General features: G+C 45.6%; 1 protein-coding gene across 1 annotated transcript in view; it reads right to left on the bottom strand.

Annotated features, from left to right (window-relative positions):
* FOXP2 (forkhead box P2) overlaps nt 1–11,237 on the bottom strand; it is a 390,396-nt gene extending 379,159 nt beyond the window's left edge. Inside the window, exon 1 of the mRNA XM_077472079.1 lies at nt 11,139–11,237. The gene's annotated coding sequence lies outside the window, so the exon portion shown is untranslated. The remainder of the gene's footprint in view (nt 1–11,138) is intronic.
* Between the last annotated feature and the right edge of the window lie 1,375 nt (nt 11,238–12,612).

Consider the following 12,612-nt stretch of genomic DNA (forward strand, 5'->3'; position numbering starts at 1 on the left):
CCCCCCCTCCTGAGCCGTACCAGGCCGCGTGCCCTCAACATGGGGGGTGCCTTGGGGAAGGGGGGGCCGCGCGGCCCCCCCACCCCAAAGCACCTTGTCCCCATGTTGATGAGGACAAGGGCCTCTTCCCGACAACCCTGGCCGTTGGTTGTCGGGGTCTGCGGGCGGGGGGCTTATCGGAATCCGGGAGCCCCCTTTAAGAAGGGGGCCCCCGGATACCGGCCCCCCACCCTATGTGAATGAGTATGGGGTACAATGTACCCCTACCCATTCACCTGTGAAATAAAGTACGAATAAAAACACAACACAGGGGGAAAAAATATTTTATTGCACAGCCGGGGGTCTTCCGTCTTCGGGGGTCTTCTCGCCGGACTCCTCCGCTATGTGTGTGTAGCTCTTTTGCCAGCGGAGGAGTCCGGCTTTCTTCCTCCCCGCCGCCGGCCTCTTCTCCCGACTTCGGGGGTCTTGTCCCCCTCTTCGGTTCTTCTGCCGGGCCACCGCGCCTGGTCCGGTGGCCCGGTCTTCTGTCGCCGTCTTCCGTTCTTCTGTCGCCGCCTTCGGTTCTTCTGCCGGGCCACCGCGCCTTCTTGTAGCTCTTTTACAGGCGGTGGCCCGGTCTTCTGTCGCCGTCGCCGCCTTCCGTTCGTGTTCTTCTTCTTGTTCTTCTCCAGGAGATGTTGACACGTCGCTCCCTCCGGCCTGAATGCCAGAGCCGCCCTGCGCAGTCACTTATATAGTGACAATGGGGCGGGGTCACATGGTATATGTCACATGGGTTGGTCACATGGTGACCCCGCCCCCTTACGATGTCATAGTCCCCATGTGACATCAACCCATGTGACCAACCCATGTGACATATACCATGTGACCCCGCCCCATTGTCACTATATAAGTCACAGCGCAGGGCGGCTCTGGCATTCCGGCCGGAGGGAGCGACGTGTCAACATCGCCTGGAGAAGAACAAGAAGAAGAACACGAACGGAAGGCGGCGACGGCGACAGAAGACCGGGCCACCGCCTGTAAAAGAGCTACAAGAAGGCGCGGTGGCCCGGCAGAAGAACCGAAGGCGGCGACAGAAGAACGGAAGACGGCGACAGAAGACCGGGCCACCGGACCAGGCGCGGTGGCCCGGCAGAAGAACCGAAGAGGGGGACAAGACCCCCGAAGTCGGGAGAAGAGGCCGGCGGCGGGGAGGAAGAAAGCCGGACTCCTCCGCTAGCAAAAGAGCTACACACACATAGCGGAGGAGTCCGGCGAGAAGACCCCCGAAGACGGAAGACCCCCGGAGCTGTGCAATAAAATATTTTTTCTCTGTGTTGTGTTTTTATTCGTACTTTATTTCACAGGTGAATGGGTAGGGGTACATTGTACCCCATACTCATTCACATAGGGTGGGGGGCCGGTATCCGGGGGCCCCCTTCTTAAAGGGGGCTCCCGGATTCCGATAAGCCCCCCGCCCGCAGACCCCGACAACCAACGGCCAGGGTTGTCGGGAAGAGGCCCTTGTCCTCATCAACATGGGGACAAGGTGCTTTGGGGTGGGGGGGCCGCGCGGCCCCCCCTTCCCCAAGGCACCCCCCATGTTGAGGGCACGCGGCCTGGTACGGCTCAGGAGGGGGGGCGCGCTCGCTCGCCCCCCTTTCCTGGCCGGCCGGGTAGCGTGCTCGGACAAGGGTCTGGTGTGGACTTGGGGGGAACCCCCACGCCGATTTTTTTCGGCGTTGGGGTTCCCCTTTAAGCCCATTCCAGGCGGCGGAGCCCGCGACGTCTCCTTCGCGGGCCCCGCCTACCTGTACACGCGCTTGAAATGGGCGGATTTGCCTCCTCCTTACGTGGGCGAGTCCGTTCATTTCAAAAGGTTGAGCGAACTGTTTGCCCAACCTTGTTCGTCAAACAGTCCGCTCGTGTGTGGGCAAGTCCGCTCATGCAAATTTTGAGCGGACTGTTTGATGAAACTGTTTGCCGAACAAGGTTGGGCGAACAGTCCGCGCGTGTGTACGCGGCCTAATACTATGCGTTTTACTTCAAATTACAGTTTGGGAGTAGGAAGTTACATTTAAAAAAATACAATGTAAAATTAACAAGGGACACCAACATAGTTGTATCTTTGATCTTTGATCTTAAACTACGGGATAGTTCTGTTGAACAAAATGAAAAAAAAACAAAAAAAAAAAAAACAACAACAACATTATTATCGATATCACAAAAAAAAAAAAAAAGCCTTTAAAAAATTTGTTTGCAATAACTCCATCAGTATCACAAGCAAAGCAGCTTCATTATTATTCCATTATTATTATTTAAACAAAGATGAGAATGTGCGCTGCATTTGGAGATTTCATAATTTGCATCAGGAATGTTAATTCTTCATTATGAATGCTAGTTTACATGACCGGTGGCTTCTGGCTCGTCTTTGTTTCCGAGCATGTGTGCTTGTGCTTTGTACTTGTGTCCGATGGACTTGTGTACACACGCTCAGAAAATCCAACAACACACATTTGTTGACGGAAAATTGGAAAACATGCTAGCCAACATCTGTTGGCGGAAAGTCTGACAACAATTGTCCGATGGAGCATACACACGGTCGGATTTTCCGCCAACAGCCTGACTTCCAACATTTCTGTTGGAAAGTCCGATCGTTTGTATGAGGCATAAGGCTTCATGTACATGGGACGTTTTTACAACCTCTCCTGAAGGATTTAACTTGACGGATAGTAACCCATAATTAAAACATCCGCTCTGCCTGTTCAGCCGCATTTGCATTTAGAAGCTTTTAAAAAAAATAAAAAAAATAAAAAAAAAATAAAATATATATATATATAAAATTTAAAAATAGCCAACAATAAACGGCTGTAAACTAAATGCGGCTAAATGCAAGTTACTGCATGTTTAGAGCTTGTAATGCCTCTAAACTCAGCTGCATTCCAAAAAAAGCCTCTAAAAACTGCCTAGAAATGACTGTAAACGACCCTGTGTACATGTACTGATTAGATAACAGGGGAGAGTTCAGGAGCAGTTGAAAAAAAATGCCCAACTGCTCCTAAACATCCGTTTACCAGCAGCAGTGTACATGAGGCCTTACAGTGTCACAGCAGCAATCAAAGTGAGGAAAAATGGTTTACGCTTTGGATATTAACCACTTCCCGACCAGCGCACGACGATGTACGTCGACAGAATGGCACGGGCAGGCATATTGGCGTACAGGTACGTTCAATATTTGATGCCGCCGTGCCATCGGGAGCGCGCCGCCGGCGGCGCGCTCCCGCGCTGGTCGGGACCCCCGTGAGTCCGGTCGCGGGACCCGTGGACTCGATCGCCGCGGGCATCCCCGCGATCGTCTCACGGAGCGGCCGAATGGAGGAAATGCTGTATAAACAACATTTCTCCATTCTGCCTAGCAACTAGTGACGCTGATCTCTGCTCCATGTGATTGGAGCAGAGATCAGTGTACACTAAATGAAAGCCCAACCCCCCCACAGTTAGTAACACACCCCTAGGAACACTTAACCCCTACACTGCCACCCACTGGTTAACCCTTTCACTGCCAGTGTCATTTACACAGGAATCACTGCATTTATATAGCAGTGATTACTGTATAAATGACAATGGTCCCAAAAATGTGTCAAAAATGTCCGATGGGTCCCCCACAATGTCGCAGTCACAATAAAAATCGCAGATCGCCGCCATTACTAGTAAAAAAAAAATAATAAAAAATTATTAATAAAAATGCTATAAAACTATCCCTATTTTGTAAACGCTATAACGTTTGCGCAAACCAATCAATAATCGCTTATTGCGTTTTTTTTAACCAAAAATATGTAGAAGAATACGTATCGGCCTAAACTGAGGGAAAAAAATGTTTTTTTATATATTTTTGGGGGATATTTATTATAACAAAGAGTAAAAAATAATGCGTTTTTTTTCAAAATTGTCGCTCTATTTTTGTTTATAGCGCAAAAAATAAAAAAATCGCAGAGGTGATCAAATACCACCAAAAGAAAGCTCTATTTGTGGGGAAAAAAGGACGTCAATTTTGTTTGGGAGCCACGTCGCACGACCGCACAATTGTCAGTTAAAGCGACGCAGTGCCGAATCACAAAAAGTGGTCTGGTCTTTGACCAGCAAAATGGTCCGGTCTGCAAGTGGTTAAATAATAATAGCATACATCTATACGAAAGTAAACTCATAAGTAATAATGAACGCAATAATAAATATGACTATAAAATAAAAATGAGTTATAAAACTGTGTACCTGAAAACACACATAAATCAAATAACAAAAGTGACATTTATGTAAAATAGTGACACAAAAGTATATGGTTATGAGTCCAGTGACTAACACACATACTCACGATGTGTATGAGCTAAATAAATCTACAGTCCAAAAGGGTATAAAGGAAGTTGAAGAAACTCAAATGAAGTGTAGGATAAAAGTATTCAAAATAAAATCCAAAAAATGGGGAATGATTCCCAAAGACATCACAAGGGGTCACCACTGTAAAATGATTCACCACCATTAAGACATGGGGGGCTTACTGGAATGTGTGGACCCAATTGGCGTACACCTAATGGGTCTATAAAGGTTGTAGTATATGAACACCTAGTTAAAAACTGCCACACTGCTCTCTACCAAACACTCCTTAGACCACTTGGAGGGATAATCAACTATCCACTATCAGTGTTGCAGCATAATAATAGCAGCTATGCAGGACCATCATCAAGCAGATTAAATCCCTTTAGCATCGTTCCAATAACACAGGTATCCAGAGAGGAAAAATAGAGACCTTGATTTCAGCCAATGATGTCGACTGATTGGCTGTGTCCAATCACACACAGGGTTCCAGGTTTTTTAAAAACACAGAAATCTGTGTACAGGCAACAGTGATCTGGCTGTTTCTTCTCCCTGAAAGGCAGAGAGAAAAAACAGCCAGATCAGAAAGTAAAAGAAGCACATATTACAGATTGTTGGGCACTCAGTTAACCTCTTGATTGTCCCTAGATGTTAAACCTTTACCACCCAGTGTCATTAGTACAGTACTATCACTGATCACTGTATTGCGACCTCAGTGTCAGTTAGTGACCCTCCCAGATAGTGTCTGTTAGCACCAGATTGTCCGCCACCCTATCACAGTCCCACTATAAATCATTGATCACTACATTACAGTGAATATTCCAGTATATATACACACCATAGTTTGTAGATGCTATAACTTCCACTCAAAGCTTGCAACACTGATCCAACACTAGACCAAGTGGTTTAAGGAGTGTCCGGTGGAGAGCAGTGAGGCAGTTTTTAAACTAGGTGTTCATACATCACAGCCTTTATAGATCGTACACCAATTGGGTTCACACATTCCAGTAAGCCCCCTCGTGTCTTAATGGTGGTGGTTCTTTTTTGTGGGAGCCATGATTGGCCAAAGGCAGGGTGCCATGGCCAATTCATGGCTCAGGGGTTGAGTCCACGCCCCAAACTATGTTAACCCCTTTCAGACCGGACCAATTTGCTGGTCAAAGACCAGACCACTTTTTGCGATTCGGCACTGCGTCGCTTTAACTGACAATTGCGCGGTCGTGCGACGTGGCTCCCAAACAAAATTGACGTCCTTTTTTTCCCACAAATAGAGCTTTCTTTTGGTGGTATTTGATCACCCCTGCGGTTTTTATTTTTTGCGCTATAAACAAAAATAGAGCGACAATTTTGAAAAAACGCATTATTTTTTACTTTTTGTTATAATAAATATCCCCCAAAAATATATAAAAAAACATTTTTTTCCCTCAGTTTAGGCCTATACATATTCTTCTACATATTTTTGGTATAAAAAAAAAAATCGCAATAAGCGATTATTGATTGGTTTGCGCAAAAGTTATAGCGTTTACAAAATAGGGATAGTTTTATAGCATTTTTATTAATAATTTTTTATTATTATTTTTTTACTAGTAATGGCGGCGATCAGCGATTTTTATTGTGACTGCGACATTGTGGGGGACCCATCGGACATTTTTGACACATTTTTGGGACCATTGTCATTTATACAGTAATCACTGCTATATAAATGCAGTGATTCCTGTGTAAATGACACTGGCAGTGAAGGGGTTAACCAGTGGGTGGCAGTGTAGGGGTTAAGTGTTCCTAGGGGTGTGTTACTAACTGTGGGGGGGTTGGGCTTTCATTTAGTGAACACTGATCTCTGCTCCAATCACATGGAGCAGAGATCAGCGTCACTAGTTGCTAGGCAGAATGGAGAAATGCTGTTTACTCGGCATTTCCTCCATTCGGCTGCTCCGTGAGACGATCGCGGGGATGCCCGCGGCGATCGAGTCCGCGGGTCCCGCGACCGGACTCACGGGGGTCCTGACCAGCCCGGGAGCGCGCTGTCGGCGGCGCGCTCCCGATGGCAGGGCGGCATTGAATATTGGACGTACCTGTACGCCAATATGCCTGCCCGTGCCATTCTGTCGACGTACATCGTCGTGCGCTGGTCGGGAAGTGGTTAAACTGCTTACATAGCGGCCGTACATAGTTTTATGAATAGCAAAATTACATTTGAAAAGAAAAAATGTCATTTAACCACTTAAGCCCCGGACCATTTTCCAGCTAAAGGACCAGGCCCCTTTTTGCGATTCAGCACTGTGTCGCTTAAACTGACAATTGCGCGGCCGTGCGACGTGGCTCCGAAACGAAATTGTTGTTCTTTTTTTCCCACAAATAGAGCTTTCTTTTGGTGGTATTTGATCACCCCTGCGGTTTTTATATTTTGCGCTATAAACCAAAAAAAGAGCGAACATTTTGAAAAAAAACGCATTATTTTTTACATTTTGCTATAATAACCACTTCCCACCTGGCCAATGCACATATACGGCTGGGTGGGAGCCGTCTACTTCTGATAGGACGTTCAGGAACGTCCTTCAGAAGGAGCGGGATCGTGCGCGCGCGTGCCCTGCGCAGCGGCGCGATCCCGATGTGCTCGTGTCACCCGGACACGGCGCATCTCAGATCGGCAGGAGGGCTCTGTGATTGGCCCTCCTGATCACATGACGGCCGTGTCCAATCACGGCCGTCATGTGATGTAAACAAACAGCCGGTTGCTAGGCAATCGGCTCCTCCTCTCCTCACACAGAAGTCATCGCTGAGGAGAGGAGAGCAGATCGCTGCAGCCAGCTGATGAGTATGAGCTGTTTTTTACTCACTGATCATCAGTCTAGTGTAAACACACAACACACCACACAGTATAAACACAATGTCCCCACATATGTCCCCAAAACACACATGTCCCCAAATAATAAAAACATGTCCCCTACATATGTCCCACTAAAATCACATGTCCCAATGATTATCTGCACACATATGTACGTGATCACCTGCACACATATGTACATGATCATTTGCGTACATATGTCCGTGATCACACAAACCAATTATTATACACTTAACGGAATTTTTTTTACCAAAAACATGTAGCAGAATACATTTTGGATTAAATTTATGACAAAATTTGATTTTATTGGATTTATTTTAAAATAGAAAAAAAAAAATTGTTTTTTTTTTTCAAAATTTCCGCTTTTTTTGCGCTTGTATCGCAAAAAATAAAAAACGGAGTCGTGAATAAATAACACCTAAATAAAGCTCTATTTGTGCGAACAAAATTATAAAAATTTCATTTGGGTAAAGTGTAGCATGACCGCGCAATTGTCACTGAAAGCACTAGAGTGATGAAAGCTGAAAATTGGGCTGGGAAGGGAGGGGGTGAAAGTTCCCTGTATTGAAGTGGATAAATATCCCCCAAAAATATATAAAAAAAATTTTTTTCCTCAGTTTAGGCCAATACGTATTCTTCTACATATTTTTGGTAAAAAAAAAAAAAAAAATCGCGATAAGTGTTTATTGATTGGTTTGCGCAAAAGTTATAGCGTCTACAAAATAGGGGATAGTTTTATGGCATTTTTATTTATAATTTTTTTTTTTACTAGTAATGGCGGCGATCACCGATTTTTATTGTTACTGCGACATTATGGCGGATACGTCGGACAATTTTGACACATTTTTGGGACCGTTGGCATTAATACATCAATCAGTGCAATTAAAAATGTACTGAATACTGTAAAAATGTCACTGGCAGTGAAGGGTTTAACCACTAGAGGGCAGGGTAGGGGTTAAGTGTGTGTTTTTTTTAACTGTAGGGGGCGTGGCTATAACAGGGAACAAACGATCAGTGACAGGCTCAATAGGAAGCATGAGGAGAGGATTGTTTACACTTCCCTCTCCTCGTTCTTCAGCTCTGTGACCCGATCGCGGGCGATCGGGTCCTGCGGCCACGGTGCTCAGGACCGGGTCGCGAGTGTGCCGCCGGTGGCGCGCTCGCGACCCACAGCTGGGCATTTAAAGAGCAACGTATCTGTATGTGCTTGTGCCCAGCCATGCCATTCTGCCAACGTACATTGGCGTGAGACCTACAAAAAAAATATTAAAAGCCAGCAGCTATAAATACTACAGCTGCTGACTTTTAATAAATGGACACTCACCTGTCCCGGGTTCCAGCGATGCCGGCAGCCGAGGCCGATCGATCGCTCGGCTCTCGGCTGCTGCTGCCACCATTCTAGGTGAGGGAATCAGGAAGTTAAGCGAATCGGCTTCACTTCCCGGTTCCCTACTGCGCATGCGCGTGTCACGCAGCGCAATAGGAATTGTCCGCGCTGTCTCTGAGACCCGTATATGTCCCAGCAGACAGCGCGGCAGGACAGGAAATGGCGTCGACTCCCACGGGAGTCTATGCCCAGAAGTGGGTGTAAATACCTGTCTTTGACAGGTATCTCCATCCCCCTCCCCCCTGAAAGGTGCCAATTGTGACACCGGAGGGGGGAGGGTTCCGATCAGCGGAAGTTCCACTTCAGGGTGGAACCCTGCTTTAAGCAGTTAAAACTGCACACGATCGTAATGTATTGCCGGACCCTGATAAAAGCATTGAAAAAAAACGGCAAAAAGGATGCAGTCATGGGATGCCTCCCATCGAGGCAGAGTTTTTCTGTCTTTTTTTTTTGCCCTCGGGTCGTCAGAGCTGTGATCAAAGATGGATTTACAGCGCGGGACTTTTTTTTTTTTTTTTTTTTTTTTATAAAAGGAATTGTCAAAAACTGTCTGTCATTTTTACATTTTTGACACTTTTTTTTGGTGAATGTGTAGGGGTACAATGTACCGATAAGCCTCCTACCCGCAGACCTCCACAAACAAGGGTTGCGGGAAAGAGGCCCTTGTCCCCCTCAACATGAGGACAAGGTATTTTGCATGTTGAGGGCATATGGCCTGGTACGCTTCAGGAGGGGGGTGCTCTCTCATCTCCCCCTTTTCCTGTGGCCTACCAGGTTGCGTGCTCAGATAAGGGTCTGGTATGGATTTTGGGGGTTAGCCCCACCCCATTCATTTTATTTTGGTGCGGGGCTCCCCTTAATATCCATACCAGACCTGAAGGGCCTGGTATGGATTTTGGGGGGACCACCACGCAATTTTTTTATTTTGGTGCGAGGTTCCCCTTAATATTCATACTAGACCCAAAAGGCCTGATAATGGACTGGGAGGAGGGAACCCATGCCGTTTTTTTCAATGATTTTTATCTATATTGCCGGGACCCGACAATACATTACAGCCGTGAGTTTTAAATTACATTTTTTCCTTTAGAAATGTAATTTTGCTGTGGTACTGTTCTAAACACGAGAAAGATGCGCTACTTTACAGGCAAACTACGGACAACACTCAAGTAAACTTTTATTTGCATTGATACATGTCCCCTGGGGCAGGGCCCAGGTCCCCAAACACTTTTATGGCAATAACTTGCATATAAGCCCTTTTGATTGTTCATGCTCACTTTAGGATAGTACACAGTAGCAACTGCCCATGTGTCGGTACCCCTGTTCTGTCGAACGCCATAGCACTGGTGCGAGGCTGGATTAAGTGTGGAAAGCTTTTTTACCGCAGAAAAAAAAAAAAAAAAAAACTTAAAAAAATTGGACTTAAAATGGAAGTAAATCCTCCTATCGTTTTCAGCCATGGAAGCTGCCATTTTTGACCCTGTTTAATCTTCAACTGCCACGGTGCTGCACATGTGATCAGTTATGACACCAGCCATTGGATGGTTTGACAGTTTGACTGAGAGCACAACCAATGTGCAGTTAGCATTCCCGGCATGCCGGGAACATAATAGTTTTTTTAAACTGTTAAATTGATGGGTTTACCTCCACTTTAAACACTTTAGGGGCAAATAGCACCGGGTATTTTTAGTGGTAGGCTACAGTGACATTCTACATCTGGTGGCAGGATAGTGACACGCTGCATCAGGTGACAGTGGCAAGTGGCGCGCTGCATCTGGTGACAAGTGGTGCGCTGCATCTGGTGACAAGTGGCCCGCTGCATCTGGTGACAAGTGGCTTGCTGCATCTGGTGACAAGTGGCTCGCTGCATCTGGTGACAAGTGGCACGCTGCATCTGGTGACAAGTGGCACGCTGCATCTGGTGGAAGGTGACCATGGCAAGTGACACACTGCATCTGGTGGAAGGCGATCGTGGCAAGTGGAACACTCAGGGGTCCCACTTATTCTGCATTATGGTGAGTTGAGCTAGTCAATTTTATATTACAATGTGACAATAGAAATAATGCACTTTAATCACCCTGACACCATATCAGCCATGGTGTGGTGATGATTGAAATGCTAACACCAGCCAGTGCCCCAACATATCACCCAAATCCGAGAACCAATTAGCCCCCCACCCCCATCGGTCCTTGGCAAACTTTTCTTCTACGGAACCCCTCCACTGTGCCAAAAAAGTTTGTGGACCGCTGATAAGGCACATTTATAGCCATGCAAATTAAAGATGAAATCGAGGAGTACAATTGCTATAATACACACAGTATAAATCAAAATGCCAAACACAATTCCACATTTGTGCAAATCCAAAGTGTTGAGCAGAGCAGCAGATTCCAGCAAGCAGTGATCTGCCAGGCAGCCCCATAGCAGAGCTCACACAATGTAAACACTGAGCACCTCTCCAACCAGGAACACTCCCATCACCTCCCTACACATACTGTATGGCTGCAAAGGGAAAGTGAAACCTAAACAAAGCTCACTTCCAGCAAGTCTTCAGTGAACACTCACCACCACAGACACACAGGTGCACGTGTGTCATCTTCTAACTGTGTCACCACAACCAGCAACAGGACAGACAAGAAAGTATGTCTTCTCTCCTGACTCCACTCTCTCACCTTCTCATAGCACTTCTGCACACTCTCAGCTCGCACCAAAGTCAGATAAAAATGTCGCCCTCTACAGGTAGACAGCTGAGCCTGAAGAAACTCTGAAGTGACCACTGTGAATGATTAGCTCGGCGTTTCTCAACCTTTTCCAGTCAAGGTACTTTCTAAATTTTGCATAACCTAAAGGCACCTCATTCTAAAATGTAAAAATATAAATGAATTGGTTTTACATAAAAATGCAGCAACATCCACATACACATTAGAGCTGCACAATTCTGGCCAAAATGAGAATCATAATTTGTGTAATCTTTCACATTATACAAAAAAAAATTGGGCCAGCTTTACTGGTTATTTTTTAATTCATTGTGTAATTTTTTTCCTCAAACATTGCATTTGAATATATGTACTATATATATATATATATATATATATATATATATATATATATATATATATATATATATATATATATATACACACATATATATATATATATATATATGTATATGTATATATATATATATATATGTATGTGTAGCGGCGGGCTCCTGAAGAGCGCGCTCTATGTGTTTTCAAAATTTCACTTTACCCAAACTACAGTTTGGTTTGGGTCTATTTGCCTAAATTTGACTTCTGTGTCAGTCTGATTGGGCTATGAGATGTTCAGCCTGGCCACAGGGGGGCGCTGTCTCTGGGGGCAGGCGTGGAACTATGGTCTGGTTGGGCATTTAATTTACTCTCTCTCAGAGTTAAGGTCAGTGGGAGTGGCCCTCTCGCTGTGCCCTCTTGGAGAGGGTATTTAAAATGCGGACATCACGTGGTTCAGGGTTCCGGTCCAGTATGCTGTGCTAATTACATGGCCCTGGTCCTCCTGACCAGCCCCCAGGAAGGTTATGGCCTGGGGTGCGGATCCACCTGACTTTGATGCAAGGGAACTAAGGAAGGATTCCAAGGTGGATGGGTGCTGCCTCTGATTCGGGAGAGACCCATTGAACTTCGAGCATTCCAGGGGAGGACTCTTCAGAATAAGACCACGTACGGGTTGGTTTTCTTAACAAGAGCCTGAAAGGGCTGAAGTAACTGAGAGAATCCGGTCTTGTGGATATATATCTTTGATATAAAAGACAAATTGTTACAATGTTTATACCTAAGTTCCACTGCTAAAGAATGTTGTGGTTCTTGGCAGACTGCCCGTTTTTTGTTTTTTTTTCCCTTTCTTTTGACGGCTGTCGGCTTTAGCAGAGCAGAGAGAATTCTCTGCATAGAAAGAATCGGGAAATACTTTGTCATGAATGCAATGGGGAAAAAAATTGCGATAATGATTCTTAACGATTAATCATGCAGCCCAACATTAGGGGTGATTTATTCTTCCAAGG

This window comes from Lithobates pipiens, unplaced genomic scaffold, assembly GCF_037356315.1.
Source record: "Lithobates pipiens isolate NorthernLeopardFrog02 unplaced genomic scaffold, aLitPip1_a1.2 Scaffold_8, whole genome shotgun sequence".
In the NCBI taxonomy this organism is placed as follows: Eukaryota; Metazoa; Chordata; class Amphibia; order Anura; family Ranidae; genus Lithobates; species Lithobates pipiens.